The following is a 26533-nucleotide window of genomic DNA, read 5'->3' on the forward strand; positions in this document are numbered from 1 at the left end:
TGGAAGGATACAAGCTCTTACAATAACCGTATTGATATTTTGTATTCACAATTCATTTTGCTGCGCGGTGAAACTTCATGGTAGCCATTAAGAGTTTTCCACAACTCAATATTCATTAGGGAACTTAGATTTCTCCAGATCAATCTATAGTCAACAAAATTGCCCTTTGCCGATGTACGCTAGACACGCTTCCATCATCATTGATGTCAGAACTTTCTGAGGAGCTAACATCGACTCGAACCACTACGTCGTTGTTGCCAAGGTAAACCCTAGACTTTTTTCTTACCTCTGACCCTGCGTATCTGCGAAATTCTCATGTCAAACAACTCAGTTAAAGAAAAACCTTCTATGAGAACCGTTTGGCAATATGAGAAAGCCAACTGGGACGGTCTCAATTAATTCTTCAGGAACTTTAACTGGTAACTATGCTTCCTCGATAGTGACGTTGATTCCAGCGCAGATATGGTTACAAATTTAATTCTTTGTGAAAAGAGACATTTTATCCCGAAATTTATATTTATCAAACCTAAAGAGAACTCATGGTTTGATTCGAGCTGTAAAGAGGTTATTAGGATCAGAGATGTAAGTTTCCGTTGTTACAAAGCCAACCCGACTGAGAAAACCGGAATAAGTTCAAACAAGCTAGAAAGACATGTAATGGTCATATTCATCGAACCAAATTTTTGCATGATCAGAAATTAAGGCAACAAATACTACAATGTCCTAAAGGTAGTACAAATTTCTGGTCATTTGTAAAAAACGTACGAAACACCACGTCATCCTCAGTTCCAAAACTCGTCCACAATGACACTCCCTATGTAAGCTCGATTGATAAAGCCAATTTGCTTGCAGCACAGTTTGCTGTTAATTCGACGCTACCGAAAAGTGTCACGAGTCCTCCTGTTCTTGAGAGCGTAAATGATTCTATGGGACTAATCTTCTTTCGTACTCATGCATTTGCAAGAGTACTGAAAAACCTAGACATACACAAATCCGCTGCCCCGGATAGTATCGCCCCAATTGTTCTGAAGAGGTGTTCTTCATTGCAGGCAAAACCACTGCGTAAAATTTTCCATCTTTCCTACTCTACAGGCCTCTTTCCGAGCGGATGGAAAATAGCATTTGTCCAGCCTGCCCCAAAAAAGGCGAATCCTCCTCTCCCTCTAACTATCGTCTAATAGCACTCACGTCCCTTCTTTCCAAGATGATGGAAACGTTGATTGATTATCAGCTCAAGAAATATATCGAAGAACGGAAGCTTCTTAATGACCGACAGTATGGTTTTCGTAGACATAGGTCCACTGGTGATCTTATGATTCATCTCACCAAATAGTGAAACAAATCTTTACATCGTTTTGGAGAAAGTAAGACTATTGCACTTGATATTTTAAAGGCATTTGATAGAGTTTAGCACCAAGCTCTCTTATCTAATATGCGTGCTTTTGGTATTGATGAATCTCTTTTTCGTTGGATTAGATTAATACAAGTTGTATTGGATGGCTACAAGTCTCAAATTCATAAAATAAAACCTAGGGCTCCGTTTTGTCTCTGACTCTCTTCCTTGCATTCATAAATGATCTTATGTCTGCAACTTCTAATCCATTAGCCTGTTTCGCCGACGACAGTACCCTCAGCTTCTCATACTCTTTTATAGTTTCACATCCTTGTCCTTCGGATGTGGAACTTAAACGCCAGCGTCTAATAAGCTCATTAAATTCTGATCTTGACAGCATTGTCCAATGGGGAATCAAAAACCGTGTAGAATTTAATGCTTCGAAAACTCAATGCTGTCTCCTGTCATTAAAGCGTAACACACCCCTGATGACACTATCTATGAGTGGCACTTGGATCCAAGAAACAAATCGACTGTCAGCACTTGGTATGTGTGGTACAGATCACCTCTTATGGAACGATCATATATTTGATATTGCCAAAAATGCTGCCAGGTGCTTAGGATTTCTCCGACGGTGCAAGAAATTTTTCATCCCTTCTGATCTGGCTGTAATTTACAAAGCCTTTATCCGTCCAAAGCTTGAATATAATCCGCATATCTGGGTAGGTGCCCCTAAAACAAGTTTAAATCTCTTGGATAGAATACAAAAAAGGGCTTTAAAAATGGTACTCGATAGAACTATAATCGAAACATTTACATCGCTATTCTTACAAACAATTTTCTGTCGAACTAGCCAATATCATTCCGATGAATCATAGCGATGAAGAACACCCTTTAACAATTCAGCCTTAATACTCGCACTTCCAGGAATGCTCATCAGTTTACCCTTGAGCTCAATTTCGGTCGTACTGTCAAGTATAGAGATTTTTTCTTAAATCGCACATGGAGAATGTGGAATGCTTTGGCCAACTCTGTTTTTCCGTCCCACTTTGATGTTCAGAACTTTAAGACCAATGTGCACCGGTATCTCCTTTAAAATCCTTCCCTTTTTTCATAATGCTCGCACTGTGTTTAAATATAAACATATGAAGGGTTCTAATAACCCCTTGAGTGCCTGTAAATTATAAAAAAAAAAACTTTGGCATTTTTCAGATTTAAGGTGAAACAGGGAGATGCTGAGAGAAAAAATAACGTCGAACGGCTTCAATCCCAATGCATTGTTAAATCCTTCTCTGGCGAAATCACTAGTAAGCTCAAACTAACGGACAAAATGTATCCAGAACCAATGCCAAACTTTGCTAATATGCAATCAGAGAAGCCGCCCCTGACGTGCTGTGATTCAAGCATCCACCAGTAATAAACCTCTAGTTTGATGAGAAATGTTGACAAACAAATACAGCCAAACAACAGACACGCAAAATTGTTCTGCATAGCAAGACGAGAACTGCTCACGAGCTAGCTTTATGAGCAGGAGAGGAGTGAGAAACTTCGACTTCTCCCAGAAAGATCTCAGAAGGATAAATAGAGAGCAAGAGAAGCTTGCGGTTAAAGATGTTGAGAATTTCAGAAGCTGAAATGAAGTTTAAAAGTCACAAGTACATAATCCTCGAACCGAAGGCTGCAAAGGCTAAAAAAAAAACATCATAGTAGAACTGCAGACAATACTGAGAATATGGAAGGACCACTTCTTAACGAAACCTAATTATTGTTTTCCCGATACTGAAAAAAAGAGACCCTTTAAAATAAACCTACTATATAGAGGTGTCAGTCTATACTTAACATAGCGTACCAATGTAGTTTTAGACCAGGAATGAATATAGCCAATCAAATATTGACACTACGGCAGATCTAGGAAAATACCAAATGGAATAAATGTGACACCCGATGTCTCTATATCGATTTCAAGGCCGCACATGACAACACCTACTGGGACGAACTGTGTAGATCTATGTCTTGTTTCGACATCCCTGCCAAACTCGTCCGCAGTATAACAATGGAGAATTTCGCTTTCCTCCATGAAGGTTGTAAACAACTTAACAGAACCTTACGATGTCAAAAAAGGCTTTGGACAAGGTGATTCGATGTCACGCGATTTCTCTGAAATCGTCCTTAAAATATTACATCACGTTACATTATACACTATTCAGCACATAAATGTACAGAGCAGAGAACACAGCACCTTGAGTGACTAGACTATGTAAAGTAATAACAACACAAGACATTAATACAAGACCGAATGACAGAAGAGATGAAACAACAGACAGAAAGAACACATGACAACAACACGCGGTAGGTTTCGAGACGGTCCCCCATCTGTTTACTAACCACGCTTACTGATACTTGCCTTCGGTGATCGATGGGAACCAAAGGTTTATCAGTGACTGGGCCGTTACCTGTCCTTGAAATAATAGTGCAGAGCTTTATCTATCTCTGAAAAGTCTGTCCAATTATTGACATATGCTGATGATATTGAAATAATCGAAAGAACTCAGCCCGATGTTAATGTGGTTTTAGTGAGTATTGAGACAGAGGCGGAAAAATGGGTTAAGTTAATGGGTTAAGATCAAACGAAGAATTGTTCTTGTTAACAGCTGTTTCTCTGGGCTAAGAAAGAAATGGACTAGTAAAGCTCTCTCGAGAGCAACCACAGTGTCGCTACCTTCATCATTTCCATCCTGCTAAATGGCGCAGAAGCATGGACTATGATAAAAGCAGATTTAACCACCTTGTGTGGTTTCGAGAAAAAAATTCTTAGCGAGCTGTACTGCGACGTAGACTTAGCCAGAAAGATAAAGCATTTAAACCGTTGATTCTGCCCGGAAAGTCATCAATTCACACGCACAGGACAGCGCAGTAGAGGAAGACCACAGATAAAGTGTTGCGCGCAAGTGAAGCGTATGCTCACTCAACTTTTTGGTGCAACTGGAGACATCAAACTTCTGACCGAGCTAAATGGAGAAGTTTTTTGTGTCAGGCCTTGGTCACACAGACTGTTTGGTGCGGTTTATGGGATGGTGGCATCATGGGGCCGTATTTTTTTTTTAAATAAGGCCGATCAGGCAATTATTGGGAATGGTGTTCGCTTTCGCGAGATGATAACAAACTTTGTGTGATCCAAGCTGAAAAATATGGATGTGAATGATATGTAGTATCAATATGACATTACATTCCGTGACAAATGCTATGGAGTATCTCACGTGATGGCGATGACCATTTTCCACCTAGAATATGTGATTTTTACAGCGTTTGGCTATTTTCCTTAGGATTTAAAAGAAAAGATGTAAGCCAGCAAGATTTGAAGAGCTTTTAAATGAAATAATTTGGCACATTAACGGCATAGAACCTCAATTATTTATTATTGCGATGGCCATTTGGCCGATATTTTGTTCATACATAATTGAACTATACCAATATTAACATAAAAAAAGAAATTACAGTCATTTCTTAATTAATGTTTGTTTTATTCAAAATCAACATCGGTCCTTAAAGTTAAACCACCCTTTACAATGAATGTGCAACAGCTTAAGTCTAAACACACTAACACAGTATATTGTTTTCTAACTAAAGTGTTTTATAGGTTAAATAATAATATATTTTTATAATAAACATTTTTTTATAAGATGTTAACCTGATTTATTTCTTTCTAAAAAAAGTGTCAAAATTAGACAAAACTAAAAGTAACACATTTCACTTTGTATTGTAAAATTATATCATAATATTTTAAATTTATTTGAAATGTTTCTTCTTTTTTTCAGGTAAGTGGAACTTAATGATCTTAACGTATATACAAAGTATACACTCACGAATTTTGTATACTAGTACCCTTGTGGCTCAAGTATTTTGAACGGGTAAGAAATTTCAAAAGCCTTAAAAATACAACCATTTTCATACATAAATAGCTCAAATTTGTAAGACTTCTAACCATAGATCCCCTTCCCATCTTTAAGATAACCACTTAATATTTCTGACGTCCAAAAAATATTTCTTATTTACATATTTCCTTCCTGGGTGAAAGGATTTTATGCAAGTTAGTTTTTGTATGATGACGTGATGCTATTATAGCATCAGCAGTTTGTTTATCTTTTACTAAATATCTATACACTTTATTCTTGATGACCAGCAAATACCTAATTGATCCCTTGGGACTTAAGTAGTTCTATAAGGGGTTTCAAATTCGCGTTGAACATTTGTGTGTGCGATGAACGAAATACAAATTGTTAACATTTTGTTTACGTCAAGTAGGAAATGGATGTCGCTCACTCAAGAAACCCTCTCTTCTTTCTTAAGCAGATGATGCCTGGTACTTATTCACATCAAGCATCCAATTTATTTTCAAAAAAAAAGAAGAATCCCCTATATAAGCCGAAAGTAAGACGTCACATTTGTCCCACTTGACACACGATTCTTTGCTTTTTCTCACACCATATTCCTTAGCCCAACTTGTATACTGCTTGTCTATAAGGATAACATCTCCTCTTAAATCAAAAAAATATTAAAAACATATTCAGAAGAATATATTTTCTCACCGCATATACCCCACACACCTCCCGCATACACCAAAGATACATTCTACCTATTTAAATGTATGAAAAATCATTCATGCAAATGCACTGAAGCTCCAAAGGATAACGGGGGAGAATTTCGTATCGGGTATGCATCAATGAACTACATACTTGTATTAATTTTTGGTAGTTTCTACTTGACTAGCGTTATCCCTAGCACTCTTTGGCATTTATTTAACACACACAACACACGTCAATGTATACAAAATGCAATTTCTTTGCCTAGCTCAGCTCAGCTCGGTTCAAAACCTAGCTCCCGCCCTCCCCCCAATGCCCATTATATGTTTATATACTAGTATACCTGTCATAACAACATCCAAAAAAGGATTTGGTACGAGTTCCCGATATTCTAAACATAATCCATATACACACTAACACTATAAACACATATCCTGTGTTTTGCAAGTTTTATAACAACGTCATCGTTTCCGACTTTTTGTATCCCCAATATATCTCCCATATCCTCGTAAGTCCTTTTTGCCTAACGTAAATGTTATACGAGATTTACACAAAATGTATTGTATTGGTGTGCGTTTGGTATTGTATGTAACTGTGAGGGGGTTGGTTTTGATGGAGGTAGAGTTAGTGGTGATGGTTATAGTGTTATTGATTTGGGTCGGTATACAAAAGGACTGTATAAAACAGGACACCCGGTTTTTTGTTACTTAGTCGTACTTAGAAATATGTACATCTATACATTTACACGTTGTGTGGGTACACAAAGTGAATGTTAAAATTGAAAAGGAACTAGGTGTTGAATTGTCCAGGGCTGGCCCTGTACTTAAGGGTGAGGGTAAGGATTAATGATTTCGTGTGCCTGGAACTAGTTGAAAATATAATTTTGCCCAGGTTTAGATATAAGATTGATATATATAGATATATAATTTTATTTTCAAAGAGCTAGCACAAAAAAATGAGTATTGCTGGTTTGAAATTAGTTTTGACAATAACTTTAAGTTGCATGTCAGATTAAAAAAGGAAATTTAAAAATATATAAGCTTAAGTAAGTTGGATGGCGCAACAGTCCGTTGAGAACTAGGTCCTAGTGGCTTACAATTCTCAACCATTCCAGAATCCGAACGGCTAATTTGAGAAAGCACTTTTTCATGACAAGGGTTTCTCTTGGAGAATATAAGGAGCCCACAGCGAGCTTTAAGAATTATGGAAATCATATCACGTGAATTGGAGTCATCAAAGTGGTTCGGTATGCCAGAGTACATCAAGTCGCAAAATTCCTCGTGAAATTGTGACTGTGTCGCAGTAACTGTAAATTCAGTCCAGTATTTTTCTTTCATTTTCAGTAAGAGAATGTTATGCAAGCTGGGCCATTCCAATATTTTCATGTCAAAAGAAAAATCCAACGGACATCCATGAAAAAGAACCAACCATTCCTTAGCCCAGAAGATTTTCTTGTTTATAATGGCTTTCGATAAAATGTTGGGTAATCTGTTATTTATAAGATTTATACTTCGTCTTATGAAAAAAAAAATGTAGCTGGAGGGACGTTCGAACCTGTTTCAATGTGCAGAGCAAAGTAAGCATAGAAGAAATGCTCACCTTTTTGACTTGGTTGTATTCGCGGCATCCCCAAACTTGAGCACAGCACAACATAATAGCTTTTGAGGCTTCATTATGTATTTTAAACTTTGTTGAATGTTGAACGGTATTAATGGAATTTTTATATGCTCCCAATCTGTTTGTTAGATGCTCATTCCAAGACATGTTGTAATTAAACACTACGCCAAGATATTTGTATTGATTAGACACTTTTATTTCAGAATTATTGTAAAACCATTTTTGCAAGCTGCTCTTCTTCCACCAATTGATTTTTCCGACTTATCAAGATTTATTTCAAATTCCATTGAAAGGAATAAGTCTGAAAACCCTCAATTAGCTGTTGCAAATTGGAAGGGTTATCTGACAAGAGTAAAATATCGTCCGCATATAAGAGAGGGTTAATTTGAAGATTGTCTAAAACAATACCGATTTTAAGTTCCGCATGAAGATCATTTAAAAACAGAACAAAAAGAAGAGAGCTTAGCACCACACATCCTTGACAAACAACTTTCTTAGTGGGGAAGAAGTCTGACAAACACGAACCATCCCAAACAGCTGCAGTAGTATTCTTAAAAATAGACTTTATAGTAGCTACTATCTTTGAAGATATTCGCAGAGTCGATAGCTATAGTAAATAAGAGCATTTCTATCAATGCTATCAAAACCTTAAGCCTTAAGATCGATGAAAGAAGCGTAAAGTTTCTTCTTTTGGTAGAGTTAAAATTGAATTATGCATGAAAGATTATAAACCTGGTCCACAGTAGAATAGTTGGTCCTATATATGCGGCTTGAAATTCATTGTAATGTTGTTTTTTTTTCTACCCAAGCTGACAGTCTTTTCAAGAGAACTGTTGTAAACAGCTTATAGAGCGTATCGAAAAATGAAAGTCCTCTATAGTTTGACACAACATTTGTATCATTGAAACTAAAATTCCTTAAAAATGATTTAAGATTCAAAATTGATTTCATTTTCGTGGTTAAGTGGTGCCAATTCCATATATTAAACTTTTTTGACGGCTGACAATTTTGAATTGCACTAGAAAATAATATTTAAAAGTTTAGCAGCGAAAGTTATACAAAAGTCTGACCATATTCGTACTTTTCAATGTTAGTGAAATATTTTTTAAGAGTAAAAATACTTTATTGGCTTACCAAGTTATTGTAATCAGCCTGATTTGTCGAAATGAAAATTTTGACATCTCTAGACGTTTCAATGTCCCTAGAGTTGAAGTTTCCAAAGTTAATGGAAACCATCATTCTCGAGAGGATAAAATCTAAGATCGAGCCTACGCTCAAGAGTCATCAAGCGGGATATAGCAGTGGTCATTTCTCGACCAAATTAACATCTTGCTAATTATTTTTGAACAATCGTCGGAATACCAATCGCCGCTTTAACTCATATTCGTCGATTTTGAAAAGGCCTTCGATCGCGTCAGTCGTGATGTTAATCGCTTGTTGCTAGAGGCATTCCTGATAAAATTGTTGCTATAATAAATGAGTCTTATAACAACGCAAGGTGTTTCGTTTTGCACAAAACAAAAAAAAAAACATTTTTCACCTTCAAAACTTTACGAACAAAATTATTTATCTTAAAAAAAAAATGTTGTGCAACGAAGAATAATGTTTTGACATCTTGGCAGTTTTTTTTTATAAAAAATAAGAAATTTGAGACTATGGCTTACAAATAATTATATTTTATAAAAAATGTTGTTTTCAACATTCTGTAAAATTTTGAGAAAAATTAAAGTGGTTGTTTTTTACAAAAAAATTGAAACTTATATAAAAATTACTAAGAGTTAATAAAATTTGATTTTCAACTCAAATATTTTTTCAAAACACTTGTGTATTGGCTATTAACTTAATTTATTTTTTTTAAAATATTGTTTTCAGTATTCAGTTAAATTTTAAGAAAAATTGAAGTGCAAGTTTTTTTTGTGCAAAAAATAAGAACTTAAACAAAACAATCCTAAAAGTTGGTAAAAATTGAGGCTTAAGAAATTTTCGACTCAAATATCTTTTCAAAAATTTGGTATTATAGTTTCAACATTCCGTAAAATTTTGAGAAAAATTGAATTGACAGTTTTTTGTAAAACAAAAAAAAAAAACAAAAAAAACAATACTTAATAAAAATTTACTTTCGACGCAAAAATCTTTCCAAAATTTAAAAATATTGGCTTCAGTAAATTTTTCATACAAAGACAACAGTCGGTTTAAAATCTTCAAAAAATAGTACGCAAAATGGTTAAAAATTGATGTTCGGTTCTCGATATCTCGTGAACAATAAAAACTATTACCCGTGTTTTTTTTGGTATTCTATAAATAGTATGGTAGAAAATTCCCAAGAAAACCCATCACCAGTAGCCAAATTTTGCATTTAAAAATTTGTACAATTGAAAGAAAGACCTGTGAAAATAATAATTTAAAAAAAAACACAAATAAAAGAAAGTTTTGTGAAAATCAAAAGTTAAAATTAACATCAGCAAAAAAAAAATCAAGCTAAAACTAATAAAATGGACAATTATCAAGAAGAAATGGTAAGAAAACTTCTGGAAATTGAAATTCTATAAAAAAAAGTTCATTTACAATTGCAGCTTTGACATAAAATTAAAACTTCAAGAAGGGGGTTTGTTCGTATATGTGGTGTTGAAGCGAGCTTGAAGCTCGGCTTGATTCTTTATATACGTGAATCGAGTTCAAATGAGCTTGATTGGACGATTCTGGTCGGGGATGGGAGTCGAGTCAAAATTTGTGAAGAAAAACTAGTGTGGAAGAGTTGGTTTTACAGATAATGCATTATGGTCTGTTTATTTGCATTTTTGTGTGCGAAAACACATGAATCAAAATATCTCACTTCCACTTCATAAGAATCATCGAAACACCGTTTGCATTTTAGAAATTCGCGTCAAACTTAATCATTTTGAAATCTTCTTGTGCGTTGGAAACACCAACTAGATTTATTTAATCTAAACTTAGATAAACCTTTGAGAAAAAAATAGCAAAACTTAATTATCTTTTCTATTGTTTTCTCTAACAAAATAAGCCCAGTTAATCCATTTTCATTAACAAAACTAAATTATATCAACAGTAACAGATTGATTTTTTCCCCAATGGAAACCACAAGATCCCAAATGCACAACTACTCAACGAACACAGCCATCGAGATACAAATGCAAAATCAAACGTACCAACATTTGAGAACGAAATCACATAAGATCCATTCGAGACTCGTATAAATCCGTAGTAAGATTCTACTTTAACATTTATCGGTAGTAAATAAACTGTGGATATTGTTTTTGTTATTCATGTAAAATCCTAATATACTATTGATAGATTTTCCAACAAAACACGGGTAATATTCAGCAACGTCAATTTGGAGTAAGCTGTTATATTTCCAAACTACTTGGACACAATGTACACAACCCAGTGAAAAGAAAGTACCCGTGTTTTGTTTGTTTGATTAAGAAAGATCAGAACCAATAGACAACAAATGTTTTCTTTGAAAGGGAAATTTATTTAGATCGAAAAGAACGATAACATTTTTAAGGGTGCTTTTTTCTATTCCATCTGATTTAACGTTGAAAATACTTTCCGGTTTTATTTAAGCTATTATTCCAGATCAATTTAAAATGATTAGTTACAAACAAGAATGAATCAAAGAATTTAAACAAAAGTAGAAACACGGAATTGTTCCTAGCAAATTCGGAACGATTACAGTACGTTGTCAAAATTCGAAAAAGTAGGAATCAATACTCAAGTTTCTCCGAGGGCGAAGTCTGCGCATGCGGAAACTAAACACTTTAAAAAATATAAAGACATTTATAATATCTGATGGCCCTCTGGTTCACTACATAAAAGTGGTTTACATGGTAAAATAAATCTTTTTTTTATATTTAAGAAAAAGTTCCTAAGTTTTTTTGGCAGCTGTCACTTGCTCGGTTTAGTTTTTTATTTTAAAATAAGCAGACATCGCGACACGTAAAAAAATAATCAAATAATTGAAGTAAACTTTTCGCATTATTTTGAGTCCTGTGTCTGTTGAAATCACTTGTCTACACAGATAAGCCCGAGACGATTGACACCTTGTAGTAAAATATTTGGCGCGTAACTGCTGTCATCCGTTACCAATTTCTGCAAGAAGTAGTAGAAAATTGTATTTCTCGGTTGGTTTTTTGAGGCAGCTGTGGTGGCCACTACGTCTTTACAATAAAGTTAAATTCTTATCTATAGCATTAAATTATACACATTTTATTCCTTCTTAAAAACTAAACGGGTAAAGAAACACCCTTTTTAAGAAAATTGTCTCTTCTGAAAATCTGCATTTATTGACATACGTCTTTGTGTCACTAAGGCGAGGATTTGTGGCTGTATGTCTCCTATAACTTCATGAACTCTACCTTCTAAGGCCTTGAATTGATTGCAAAGTATTGGCATAGGGCTCAACTTTCATTTGTCTCGAAAAACAATCCCAATATCAAGACTGTTGTGTAACATTTGCTTTTTTTTAAATTAACCTTTTATTGCAAAAAAAAAACCCTACACAATAAATTTTGTACCTGTCAGTTTGATAAATGGCTTGTACTTTGTGTAGATCTTCAAAACTGAAACTGCCATTTTGTACGGTTCGTGAGACCTATAGGCCATCTCTTCTCATACTCATTGAGGTAGATAGGAAGCTTGATAAAGCGCCATTTTGATGTCATAAACTCGTCAGACCTATGTATTGAGAAAAAAACATTTTTAACGGATTCATATACACTCCAGCTATGCTAGAGCTATTTCTTTGCGTCATAAAAAGAAAGCAGGTCTTCGATTTTCATTTCGGAAAGTTTATCAAAATCATTAAGAAATGCCCTTGCATTCTAGAATTGACCAGTGCAGTAAGTCACATTTTCCTTTCATGTTGATCTCCTCAACTACGGAAATGATTATTATAAGAGATGCCCAACATTGCTGCATGCTCTCCTAAATACTCTCTACACATTCCAGTGACCCCAGCTATATCATTCTTGAGTCAGAATAATTGAGACAGTTGTGCCGTTCATGGCTTGAAGAGGAATATTTAACGTTACCGCAAGTGAGCTATGATGGGCTGATCCTTGCCGGTGGAACTCACCAATCCGTTCATTTCCCAGAACCTAAATAAGTTAATAGTTCATTCCAACAATATTGGACCAATATAGACCATGTTGTGACCGAATTGATAGCCATAACAGCAGCCAGGCTATCAGTGCTTCTAGCCATGTTTGTAATTTGATTAGATTTGAGTATTTTGCATGCTTCTTTGATTGCTAGTAATTCATCTTGAAATACACTTGCAAAATCTGTTAGCCGATAAGGCTAAGAGACATTTAAGTCATCGGCAAACATTCTCGACCAAATTCCACAATCCATCCTTAACCCCTCAGAAAAATTTTGGTATCGAACCATTTAGTAAGTGAAGATGACTTTTAAGATTTTTACTGAGGTTCGGTTCGGAGAAAAAATATCCGATGGCATCAGTTCCATAACACTGACATGCTCATGAGGTCTGCAAATCCAACAATTTGATTCTTGATTTGAAGTATAAGTATAAGCGCGCTGCACCAAAAATTAAATAAATTAAGTGGCACAACAGCCCATAGGAAGCAAGGGTATAGTGACTTACAACTCTCAACTATTTCTGTTTGCGATTTATTTCAGGAATGGAGGGGACCTAAAGTTCATATCCCAAATTTGAGAAAGCACTATTTTCAGTACCTGTAAACAAATGTAGGTGGCATAGGGAGGTAAGGATTGAAAACTCAAGACTTCTAGCATGACTGTCCTACGCTCTTGCCATCACGCTACGGGTACTGTCAAACATTTACTTTATTGGTTTATTGGTAAGAGGTCTATAACAAAATAATAAGGCGTTAAACGACGACTGTGTAAGTCCACAAAATCATCTTCGATTAAAGGTCCCACTTTTTACCAAAAGGTTTTCTCCAGGCGCAAAAAAGGCACCAATAGCCTTCTTAACCCGTTATACAACGTTTAATTTCTAGTTTAGTTTGGGTTCTAGGATGACTTCTAGATATAAGTTATTTCGCACTGGCACCTTTTTTATTTTTGATGCAAGTTCCATCCATGCATAAAGGCAAAGTGTACAGTTACTTAATTTCTTCAGAGCCATCTCCGTGATTTCGCTAAGGAAAAACCAAATCATCAGCCTAAACCACCGCCTCCTTCACCCCCCAACTCTGCGGACCTGAATTTCCTAATATATTATTCACGAATACTGTGAACCTCCGTTCGTCGTGTGTCCTTTTTTATACCTCTGCTGGAGCTCTAGATTGCATTTCTAGTTGATTTACTGTCACCAAACACAAAGTGGAGACTATTAAACTGGTGAGATAATAAAAACAGGAGGGGGTTGTTTAGTTGTTGTGAGAGTGAGGACTAAAACACCTCTCCCAACTTGGAATCTAGCAGCAGCTATTTAAATTGATGTTTTCTTGACTGCCATCAATGTGTGTGTTAGAAAAATAAAAAAAAAAAACTATCCTGTCCCTATCCCTACATCCCCTAGTGTACACTTTTTGCTGATGGTTTTGATTTCTCGACGCTAGCTTTTTTTACAATCCTTTGAGCCTTTTTTGTAGTTTGTGTTGTTGTTTTTTTGTTGAATGGTGTGAGAGTAGGTGTGGATTTTTTTACTTGTGCTCGACTCGGCATCATCATCTCATCATATAGTCGACTGTGTGTGTTTGTTTATAGTGGTAAATGTTGTGTTTTATACACGTCAATTTATTTCTTTTTTTGGTTGTGTGTCGAGGAGCAAAATAAAAAAAAAATTATGTCCTGACGGTTAAATGGGGAGGGTTGGGGCTGTAACGTATTTCTCTAGATTTCGCGTAAATTTCACCCGTTCGTTCACGAGTGAACGGTTGTTGTTCTAGGGAGGTGCAAATGGAGGCAAAAGCAGTGGAAGGACGACACATAAAATAGCATTCCTTTCCTATAGCAACCAACCACACCCTCTCTATCGCCCGCCCACCCTTTGCATATAGTTGTTTAAAATTTATCGCTTCGCAACTTCTCTTCTTGTGTTGACGGTATAGTGCTGCTGCTAGTGCTGGTACTAGTACTGGTGCTGGTGATAGTGGTGGTAGGTTTGGTAAGGGTTGTGTGTTTATTGATGACATTTTTCATCGTTGTTGCGGGCTGGAAGTTTATCCTTGCTCTAATTGCAGGAAAAAAATTATATACATTAAAATGTTGCCAGAGAGCATAGTGTTGAAATATTTCAACCGCTAATTCTATTTTATTTTTTATTTTGGATTTTGTTGGTGTATGTTTTTTGTGTAGCTTTATTTATGTGTATGTACGTTTTCAAGATATATTATTTTTGATTCAAATGAACAAGAAGTATAGTGTTGGTATAGATGTGAAAGAATTACGATACATATACTTAGGCACATATTGAAATAAGGACATTTTTGGGAGGCTAACAATTTAAATAAGTTATCATTTGTCATGCAACAACAATGAAATATATTTACATATATTGAAATACATTAGTAAAGATATAATATCTATATAGGTAAATAAAGCGAAAACGTTTAAGTTCTTGTTTTTGTTTTGTGATTGTAAAAGTATATTTTGACATGCAAATTTCGAATTTACATAAATGTAATGTTTTGTATGATAGAATGTATTTTTTTCATAGACTTTAAGTCGCAGCCTTCCTGTTAACTGCAGTTTTTATGGAAAGAAATAATTTTCAAGGTGAATGCTTTAATGAGTACCTATAGGGTGAAGGTGTTTATGTTTACACTTCATACGAACTAATGTAAAAAAAAATTTTTATTGGAAATGAGATTGAAGATTAAAACTTAAGATAGATATTCATAAGTACTGAAAAACATGAAAGTCACTAAAAGTTATCACAAATTGCCCTATAATTTTTGTATTTTATTAAAACAATAAGTTAATGTGTATTTTTTGTTAGAAAGTCTTACTTTTTCAAATTCCTCAACAAATTTCAACCTGAAAAATAATTTACTATAAACTTTGTGAATATTTGTTTTTATTGAACATAATTCAAATTTGTATTGAATAGGTACAATTCAAATTTGAAATTAGAACGTAATGAATTTTGCAAACAAGACCAATAGTTCCTGAGATAAGTTCGTTCAAACAGACAAGCAAACAGACAAACTCTTCGGATTTATATTAATATTACAGGGTCCGGGCAAAAAAACCTCCCGTTTTTTTAGAAATTTATAGTTAAAGCTATTTATAGATAAATAGTATTCCGGGTATAGATAGATAGAGGTCTACTACTGTTACATGATTGAGACCTTCCTCCAACCAAACTTAAATCAGTTAACTTGGAACCACAAAGAAGTCTGCTTCCAACAAGGAGGAGCCAAAGCACACACTTCATGGTGTTCATTTTTAAAATATGAGAGATCTTTTTTCCGGACCCTGTATAAATGGTGGGTTAATTTTAAGAGCCAATGTTGATTTTGAATAAAACAGAAATTATTTAGGAATGTACGGTCATTTCTTTTTATAATGATAATATTGGTAAAACACCTCTATCCACTAATATTATAAATGAGGAAGTCAGTTTGTTTGTGTGTTTGTTTGTATGTTTGTCTGTTCTTTACATTGCAACGGATCAAATATTATGACATTATTTTTTTGTGTGGATGTGTTTTTATCCATGGAAAGTGTTTTAAACTCCTTTTTACCGGAGTAAAATATTTTATTCGCAGCTCATTTGAGCAGATCCACCGATAAGACTTTCAATTAGATATTCGATATATTAGCAAACAATAAGGTGCTTCCTTTTTTTTCAATCATCGCTGCCTATGGCATTTCTTCTTTTACTAATACTTTCTCCTTACCTAATTCAAAAGGCTTAAATTCCCCGTTAAAGTAAGTTTTGATATGGAAATTAATAAGACGCAAGATTTAATACTTAAAGTAACTGGGGTGAATCAAGGAAAGCCGTGTTTTTTCCACGGACAGCTATATGCGTGTTTTAGATGTCTAATGCCCAGAACCTCTTCATTCCTTCACTTTTCTCAAGGCTAAACGTATAAAGTTGCGTTGTACAGATTTTAAAATATTCTTATGGATCTCATTAAAAAAATCATACCTGGGATTCGTACTCAAGTTGTGGGGGTATTAAAGTCTTATAAAGAGAAAGTATCACATAAGGATCTGAAATTCTTTAGACCAATGATAACAAATCCTAATACAGAGTTGGCTTTACTTAACACCGAGTAAATATGCTCTCTGAAATCGCAATTTTATTATCAATCGAACTAGGAGTTTTAGAGAAATTCCCAAAGCTGTAAATATCCTCCGTAGTACCCGTGGCATGATGGTAAATGCGTAGGACTGTCAATTGAGAGGTCTTGGGATCAATATACTATGGTGGCCTTCCTGGATAATCTGTGAGTTGATTAATGTAATGCTAAAAAGCAGGATCATCAACTCTAGTTTGGGAGATTTTTGCACAAAAAGGTCTGTCAGTAGAGGCACTCCGCAAGGTGGTGTTCTGTCCCCTCTCCTGCGGAACATAGTGGTTAACGAACAACTAATATCCCTTGAGAGGGAAGGCTACAGAGTGGTTGCGTATGCCGATGATGTTGCTATTGCTGTCACAGGGGAACATCCTAATACACTGAGAGACCTCCTCCAAAATGCACTCAATATGCTCACTAGATGGGCTGATCACTGCGGGCTTGGCATTAATCCTCAAAAAACAGACCTCGTCCTTTTCACACGGATATACAAGATCCCAGTAATTGTACCTCCTTCAATAAAAGGTATACCACTAATTTTTACCAATGAAGCCAAACATCTTGGTCTGATATTGGACAAAAAATTAAGTTGGAAATCTAATAAACAGGAAAGAGTTAAAAAAGCTACAGTAGATCTTTTCCTTTGCAAGAAAGCTATAGGAAGCAAATGGGGATTTCAACCTCGCATAACATACTGGCTATACACATCGGTCATCCGACCAATACTTATGTACGGGGTTGCAGTATGGTGGATTGCACTGGAGAAAGTCACATACTACGACAAACTCAGCAGAGTCCAACGCACTACATGTCTCTGCATAAGCGAGGCATTGAGAACCACACCCTCAGCAGCGTTAGACACTCTCCTCCATCTGACACCCCTTAACATCTTCAGTAAACAAGTGGCAGCGAGTACAGCGATAAGACTCGACGCATCATCTCAATGGACCAACATCAATGTGGGTCATCATTTTGAACCTCTTTGGTTCTATACCAAAGTACATAGACTACACTGTTCCTAAACCCCTATTTGGAAAAAACTTCCAGGTATCCATTCCATTCAGAGATGAATGGGAAGACAAAAAACTCTTGGATGACAAATGCATCCATTTTTATAGAGATGGATCCAAGACAAATGAGGGAGTTGGTAGTGGTGTGTACTCACAAAAGCTAAATCTAAGCATCTCATTCCGCCTCCCTAATCATTGTAGCGTCTTTCAAGCGGAAATTTTAGCAATCAAAGAGGTTCTCTACTGGCTAAGAGAAAACGTGATATCAACTTCTGATATCCGCATCTTCTCTGACAGTCAGGCTGCTATCAAATCCCTTGACGGTGTCTCACTTAAATCTTTAACGACCCTTGATTGTCGATCGTCTCTTATGAAGATGGCGCAGCAATTTAACATTCACCTCTGTTGGGTGCCGGTGAACTCGCTAAAAATGGAATCGTCATACCTATTTCACCTGAAAGTTAGAAGGTAGGTAAACCGATAGCTATATGTAAACTTATGCTAAAAGAAACAGCTTTTGCGATAGCAAATTCTAGGTGGCACAACTTACCAACATGCGCAGCCACAAAACTTATATGGCCTTCACTGGACCTAAAGCGGTCTAAAGACTTGTTATTTCAAAGCAGACTTCATACTGTCTTATAGGCAGGCATACAATATGACTTGGTGTAGCCTCAAATGACTTCTGTAGGAACTGTATGGACGAAGAAGAAGAGGAAACAATCTCTCATTTCCTTTGCACTTGCCCTGCTCTTTCACTCAGACGCAAACTTCATCTGGGGGACTACTCTTTTGATAATCCCAGTGAACTAGCTAAAAAAGATATCAAATATCTTCTTCGCTTTATAAAAAGCTCAAAATGGTTCGACTAGTAAAAAGTATTTCTCTAGATTCATGTGGTACCACAATGGGCCTTTCGCTTGGCCTATAAGTGTGTGGTTTTTAATCTGCAGCCACGTTAACTTAAACTTACCTAATCCCTGCCTGTGCCACTTTAAAGTTTTTTTCATGAGTACTGCCTCTTGCGAGGAATTGACAAATCCTCGAAGAGTTATTGCTGGCTTAATAAAGTGCTTTCTCAAATTAAACGTTCGGATTAGGCAATAAAACTGTAGGTACCCTCCATCCCTGACATGACTGGCACACAGGAATGGTTGAGAGTTGTAAGTCACTATGCCCAGGCTCTCTAAGGACTGTTGCGGCACCTAATTTAGTTTATATTTTTAAATATCCTCTGGAAGTAGTAATCAATCGTTTATAGACTTATTTTCTTATAGTTTTCCTCACAGTTTAAAATGTTACTGTATTGTACACAAAAAGGTATTTCATTGAAAGCTAAGACAAAGAGCTGACAGGACTGGAGAAAGAACTTCTGAGTTTAACTTGATAAGACCTATTTTGAAGAGAATATGAAATCCATGTGATAAACTAAAGACGAAAAAATATTAAGCTTAAATATGATGATATTATAAGAAAGTTAGTCAAGAGCTCTAGAATAATTACTGTAAATACAGTCAAGCTCTTTACCGTGTTCTAAAGCATTTGAGCACTTATTCAAAAATTCAACTAGATTAGTAACTGTCGAATCGTTTTCACATAAAACCATGTTGTTGATTACATTTAATATTCTTGGATCTTCCCTATTAAGCTGTCTCCAGTTTACACGTTAAGTTTGTTGAAGTCCTCCTCCTTATGCCTGCACCATATGAGTCGCGGTTTTCCTCTGTAGCGCCATTCTTCGGGATTGAACTCGAAGACCTTCTGGGCTGGAGCGTTGTCCTATATGACTCAGCCATCCAAGTCGTTCGACTTTGATTCTTTTGACTAGATCATTGTCGCTGCACAGCCCATAAGTTCGTTGTTTTATCTTCTCCTCCACTCTCCATCTTTATACACAAGACCAAAAACCACTCGATGAATTTTTCTGTCAAAGCATCCTTAGAATTTCTCATCTTGTTGGAAAAGACCATAAATAAAAGAACAGGATAGTAAGTGTCTTATTGAGGGTGGTTTTAGTTTCTCGAAAGGGGACTTTACTAGTCAATTTTGCCTTCTAAGTCTTAACAAGCAGCGAATTGCAAGAGTTATTCTACATTTTATTTTAGCGCACCCGTTCCGTTGTCTGAATGTATAGCAATCTTTAGGTGATCATTAAATAGCTCAAAGATATACTTGTCCATAATCATGTTTTTGCAAAAACCTTTTGTACTTGGTCCTGCCCTGTTCGACCACTAAACCCATCTTCTAATCTTCCGTCCATTCCGCTATGCTCAAAACCTCGGCACTGACATCACGCTTTGATCTTCCAACTATGTCAATGTCATCGGCGTATCCGCGTAATTGGATGGAACTTTGGAAGATTGTGCTTTTAGTATTGAATTCTTTCCAGAACGGTGCTGAAGAAGTTCCATGACAATGCTTCGCCTTGTCTAAAACCTTTTTTGACTTCATCGGTGAGATTGTTTCCGACTTTGATAAAGCAGCGGGCATTCTCTATCGTAATTCTGAACAAACGGATGAGTTTGACATCAGGGATGCCAAATCTAGTAATATCTCTGTAAAGTACTTTTCTATAAATACTTTGAGTCTTCCTAAGGTTTTTCCAATATCTCTCTTTATGTGACTATTTGGTCAAGATAGAGTTTCCCAGTCTAAAACCATACTGTTGTGGAACTATCAGGCTTTTGGCTTGAATATCATAAAGCTTAATTTTATAAGTAACCGTATCCCAGATCATTGTTCCCCTCTGTATTTTGTGATGTCCATCATTGCTTAAACTTCTAATGAGTCACTTAAAGCAACGCTAAAAACGGTTCAAATTCGTCATTCGATCCCTTAAAAAGATTCAATTATATAGACGAGACGCCCTTCTTCTTGTGGTCTTTTGGTATTACATAGTTGTATCGATTTTAAACAAAAAAATAATTTATATTTATTAAAAGTGTTTCTCTTTTTGATATAAAAACCACAAATTTAAATAATTTTCTCTCATCTCAACATTATGTTATGTGTATACCTTTATCATTTTAAATTTGACCTTTATTTTATTCTGGAAATAAAACCCTTGGGGTTGAAATAAACCTTCAATTTAACCACAAGCCACCAATTCAATTTAAGGTATAACTAAAATTAAATAATTGCATATGCACGTGTAAATCGAAATATGTAAGGTATCGAAAAGTTTTCACATACACTATACACACATGGGTATACATGGGTATACGCCACGCCAAGCTTGAGAATACCGCATTTACCTTACACCAATACTCAAAACCCAGCAAAAGTCAATTATTACATTGTCAATAAATTTCCTTTTTTCGATTTCTCTATATGACGAGATGACCATCGTGTGCATATGATATATACCGAGTACGTACAGTTGCGGTCAAAAAAAAATAACCACATAATATTATCAACTGCGTGCGAAGTGAACGAATTGATTTGGTTCTTAGAATACAGCTGCCTCCTTTTAAATCAATTAGCCTTAAAGTCTTTCCAGTTTATTTATGCAAAAATTATTTTCAGATTTTCAAGGCATTTAGTAAGTTTTGTCAGTCAAAAAAATAGATCTCAAATCAAAAATGAAAAGTACACCTTTGTAACTTAACATTGGGTATATACCTTTCGGTTGTTGAAATCGTGGTTCCAATTAATATCTGGAAGCATGTCCTTCATATTCTTTAGCAGCTGTACAGCGCTTTTTCATAGAGTTTACAGTCTGTTAACATTACAAATCTATGACCCTGATCTAGATCCCACATGGTCAATAGTTTTTAATGTATATTTTGGGATTCACCATCATTATCATCGTCCGCTCAACAAACAAAATTCACTCCTTGGCTCATTTAATAAATTTGTCCATTTATCCAGATCGCAAGCTGGCACTACCCAGTTGCGCACCTCAAAGCTTCGGGCGTCATGGTGTACGTCATTTACCCAACGTAAGCATGGTCTGCTATGCCGTATCTAACGTAAAATCTACAACAAAAGCCTTTTTGGTCTGGTCCACGTCAAAGGAGTCTACATTTTTGACACGATATATGCTAAAAAAATAATTTTTCACAAGTACTGCCTCTTTTCTCTGTCATGAAAAAGTGCTTTCTCAAATTAGCTTTTCGGATTTGGTTTAAAACTGTAGGTCCCCTCCATATCTGACAACTTTCCCCGCAAACAGGAATGGTTGAAAGTTGTAAGTCACTAAGCTTTAATTCTCAATGCGTTACGCCTCTCTATGGAATCGCCCTTCCTTACATAAGAGCCAAAAATTTTCCGTAAAACTTTCCTCTCGAAAGCGACTAAGAGGTCGGAGTGCCTTTTACTTTGCAGCCAAGTCCCGAGTCCTTATGTAAGTACTGGAAGGACCTAAGTCATATACACGAGCAGGTCAAGAGTTATATTAGGGTTGCTGAGGCCTATTTCATAAACATTGACGATTGAGACAGTAACAGGATGACTTCTTAATTTGGGGCTAGGTAATTGTCAAAATCTTTTCTGTAGTAAAATTCTCACAACAAATTTGTCCTGAAAAAATTGTCACGGCAAATTTGCTATCGTATTTTTCTGACAAACTTGTTATGTGTCAATATTTTATAAAATACAGATTTGTCAGATTAAAATTAGGTGGCCACAACAGTTCGTTTAGAACTAGGGCTTAGCGACTTACAACTCTCTACCATTCCTATGTGCGAATAATGTTGCCAGGAATAAAGGGGACCTTCAATTTTAAGCCGAATCTGAACGGCTAATTCGAGAAAGCACTTTTGATGAAGCAAAAGTCCGCAAACCCAAATCTACTGACCCAAATTCAACAAAAAATTAAAAATCAGTAAACGCACAAAGTTCAAGACTTCAAACGAATTTCGAAAAACAGTATTTAGTCACAAGGTCCAAGACAGCTATTTTTGAGTAAGAAAACATATTTCTTGTTGACTAAACAATTGCTCATTTTCATTGCTTAGTTACGGAATTTTAGGTTGAAAATTTGGCAATGAGAGCACAAACTGGGAATGACAATATGCAAAAATCTTAAACCTCCGAATCAAGTTCAAGAAAAAAAGAGCCTGGGATGCAATCCATATTGATTACTTCCCATTCCGTTATATTTCTAAAAATTTAACAAAATATTAACAACAACATTTTGTAAAAATTAAAAAAAAGTTTGAAGCCAAAATCTTTCTCTGCTCTCATACTACTAGAGTTAAATCCATTCCATTCAGCCAACAATCGTACGTCAGCAAAAATCTGCCGAAAATATTGCCACATTTAGTGAAAGCCTGCAATAGAATACGGACAGTCGATTCCCCAAAATTGGTCGAGGCCAAATGAATGAACGAGTCTATTTTTCAATGAGCGTGTACCTGAATAAGCAAAATTGATGGATTTGGGTTGACACCAATCTACGCGAGATTCACGAAATGCCAATGCACCCAAATAAAATTATTGTTTGGTGTTTATTTTTGGCTGGGGGCATCATCGATCCATACTTATTCGAAAAAGATGCTGGCTAGGCTATCACCGTCTACGGCCATCACTAAAGGTTTTCTAGTAGCTACGTTCCACAAAGCAGTAGACAAAACCTCGTGTCGTGTGATTTGACCCCTTTATACTTTTTGTTGTGGCTTTCTTATAAGTCGCAGGTCTATGGGTGGTGTGAAAAATTAATTTAAATGTCTTGACTGCTATGTCAAAAATTAAAATAAAAGACACAACTTTTTAAAAAAGCTAAGGTTTGTTTTCTTTAAGAGAAAAAAGGACTGTTTTCAAAAGGTTCCCCTTTTCGAAATAAAATCAGTTAAAACTTCTACTTTTTCATTGTCCTGTGGGTGTAGATTCAACGACTTTCCAGGCCAGAGCATTTGTTTCTATGCGCTCTAGATAAAGATCTAGCGATCTTTGTCGTTTCATCTTCCAGTGCACTCACTTTCTATGCATACGGGACTGTAGATCAGTCGAAGAACTCTTCTCTCGAAACGATTCAAGGTTGTTTGATTCGCTTTTGTCATAGTCCATGCTTCTGCAACGTATACCAAGACGGGGATGATGACGGTCTCATATAACGACCGTCCGTCGTTGCTCGAGAGATAACCTCACTAATCAGTTGTTAAAGAAAGTCTGTAGATTGTGACGTTTTGAAGGAGTTAGGTCCTTTCCTAATGACAGCATGTACTTTGTTTTGCCTTCACTAACCTCTAAACTCATTTTTTGTTGCATCAGCCTCAATATTCTTAAAAGCTTTAATGCCATCACGCTGAGTTCTTCCTATTTGACTTTGAAAGATGGCTGAAGCCTGAAGCCTATTTTAACGTCGAGAGGTCGGTTAAGTTATTGGTCAAAAACTACACTGGTGGACTTATCAGATTGTTGAGGCTGGGTTTTTCACGTTTACACATTACGGCAGAGAAGATTTTGTGAGCGATGATAAGGAGTGTGATTCCTTTATAGTTGGCGCAGTTTAGACGGTCTTCTTTTTTCAGTATCGGGCAATTAATAGTGAGATTCAATTCATCGGACATGCTTCCTTACAACCATATTCTACAGATATATTGGTTCACGCTCCTAACCAAATTATCTCCAGCTGCTTTGAAGAGCTCGGCATTCAAGCCATCTGGTATGGAAATCTTTACTTTACCTAAGTCGGGAAGACAGAATTGTTGGTTTTCTTCGTCTAATATTAAATGAATCATCCTGCTTGACAGCGGAATTCGGCCCTTCCATATCCTCAGCAGTGACTGTGGTTCAACTATGATGTTTCCACTTTCGTCCTTGCTTATAATTGTTTATTAAACTAAATTCAGGTGAAATCGATATTTCTGATAGTTCGTGAGATATGGCCGCCGATCTCTTGTCGATATGCACCGAAAATAATCTTTACGGTGTTCCATAGTTTGATTTTATTGATTTCCGAGCGATTTTAAATCCATCTTGTTCATTTGATGTGAAATTGTAAAATAAAAGAGACGCGATTAAAAAGGTTTTGTAAAGAATGATTTGTTAAATTATTATAAAATTAGAAGTAATAATAATAATTTTTAAATGCGTAGACGATAAAAAAAATATTCACACCAAACATTTTGTCAAATTAAAAATACTTAAATAATATCCCAAATGACAGATATCAAGTGTTTTAAGTTTCACGAAAGGTGATTTTGAAAAAAAAAAATCGGAGTTACCAGATCGCTTGAAATGCAGAACAATAAAAATAAATACACTCAATTTACAATTTCACTGAAATTCTGGAACCTAGCTGTATATGTTATTAACTTGCCACAGGAAGTAATTCTATTGGTTCCGATTTTTCGAATTGTAAATTTTGACATTTCTCGACTTTTCAAGGTCCATAGAGTTGAAATAAAAAATTTGTATGGAGATGTATGTGCGTGTGTACGTACGTTCGTAGGTTCGCGACGTTCTTTCCTGCGTCCATAGTTTGAGAACAAAAAGAGATATCGACTTCAAATAAATTTTACTGCACAGAAAATATTGCAGAAAAATGGAGAAAGCGCTCTCAAGGAAATTGTGTGGGATATTTTTTTTACCAAAGCAGTTTAAAAAAAGGTGAACATTTTGGTTAACCCTAAATATCTCATGAACCGATATTGCTAGAGATTTGAATTAAATTATTTACATTATAAATAATTTAACTTGATACCAAACCAGTATATTTTTGGAAAAAAAATCAACTAACGGTTTTTCATAAATCAGAAAAAAAAACCGAAAGAAAAATGTATTAATTCGAAAATTTTACGAATTGCAAATGATTTCATCTCAAAAACAATTTTGTGCACCGAAAAAAAACATTACTCAAAGTTGGTAAAAATTGATTTTCTACTCAAATATATTTTCAAGACTTTAAGTTATTGGCTTTAAACTTCTTTTATCTTATAAGAAATACTGTTTTCAACATTAGGAAAAACATTCAAAAAAATTTAATTGACAGTTTTTTTTCGATTTTGCCATTAATTCGAACTAAACTAATAGGAAATATTGGTATTGAAGTCCAATTAATGAATCGTAGGGCAGTCAAAATATATTGCGTGTATTTTCCAGGTGGCTCATCATTGTTGCAAAAAAGATTATGTTTGAATCACGACTTGAGAAAACTTTTCGCTGTAAGTGGAGACTTTCTTATTGGTGGTGATTTCAATAGCAAACAAAGAGAATGGGGTTGCATTAGGACAAACTCCTTTGGGAATATTTTATTTGATCTATCCAATACTTTACAAGTAAATGTGTTGTTCCCTCTTAGTCCTACTTATGTCCTCAATAATTATCATGGAAGTCCCTCTGTTCTCGATATTTTTGTAACAAATGTGTCTAGTCAAATAACCTCCCCGATTACTTTAAATGAGCTCAGCTCTTATCATTATGTTGTATTATTTGAACTTCTTTAGGTTAGGTTAGGTTATAGTGGCTGTCCAAGATGGAAACGGACACACTTAGGCCAGTTTAATGGCCCATTGTGATATCACATGAATCTTGAGGCTTCCTCCTAAGCTCAATGGAACCAGCTTGAATCTCTTACGAAACGTGAGAGGCTGATTATACCGATATGATTTAGATCGTTTAGATCGTTAAAGAAGAATTCTTCTAGGTAATTCTTGCGTTTTCGAGCAAGAGCAGGGCATGTGCAGAGAAGATGAAGAACCGTTTCTTCCTCTTCCTCCTATTAGACAGTGTCCGGTTATGACACCTATTATCGAGCTTATATGCGATCTGCTAAGAGAGAGGAAGCAG

The 26533-nt window shown here is 35.6% G+C and overlaps 1 protein-coding gene across 15 annotated transcripts in view; it reads left to right on the forward strand.

Annotated features, from left to right (window-relative positions):
* LOC129953677 (glutamate-gated chloride channel) overlaps nt 1–26533 on the forward strand; it is a 240227-nt gene that overhangs the window by 74765 nt on the left and 138929 nt on the right. The window contains exon 2 of one of the 15 annotated variants that reach the window (XM_056067136.1): nt 5149–5241. The exons of the other annotated variants lie outside the window; for them this stretch is intronic. The gene's annotated coding sequence lies outside the window, so the exon portion shown is untranslated. The remainder of the gene's footprint in view (nt 1–5148; nt 5242–26533) is intronic. 15 annotated transcript variants of the gene reach the window in all.

The sequence above is a fragment of the Eupeodes corollae genome, chromosome 1 (genome assembly GCF_945859685.1).
Source record: "Eupeodes corollae chromosome 1, idEupCoro1.1, whole genome shotgun sequence".
Taxonomy (NCBI): domain Eukaryota; kingdom Metazoa; phylum Arthropoda; class Insecta; order Diptera; family Syrphidae; genus Eupeodes; species Eupeodes corollae.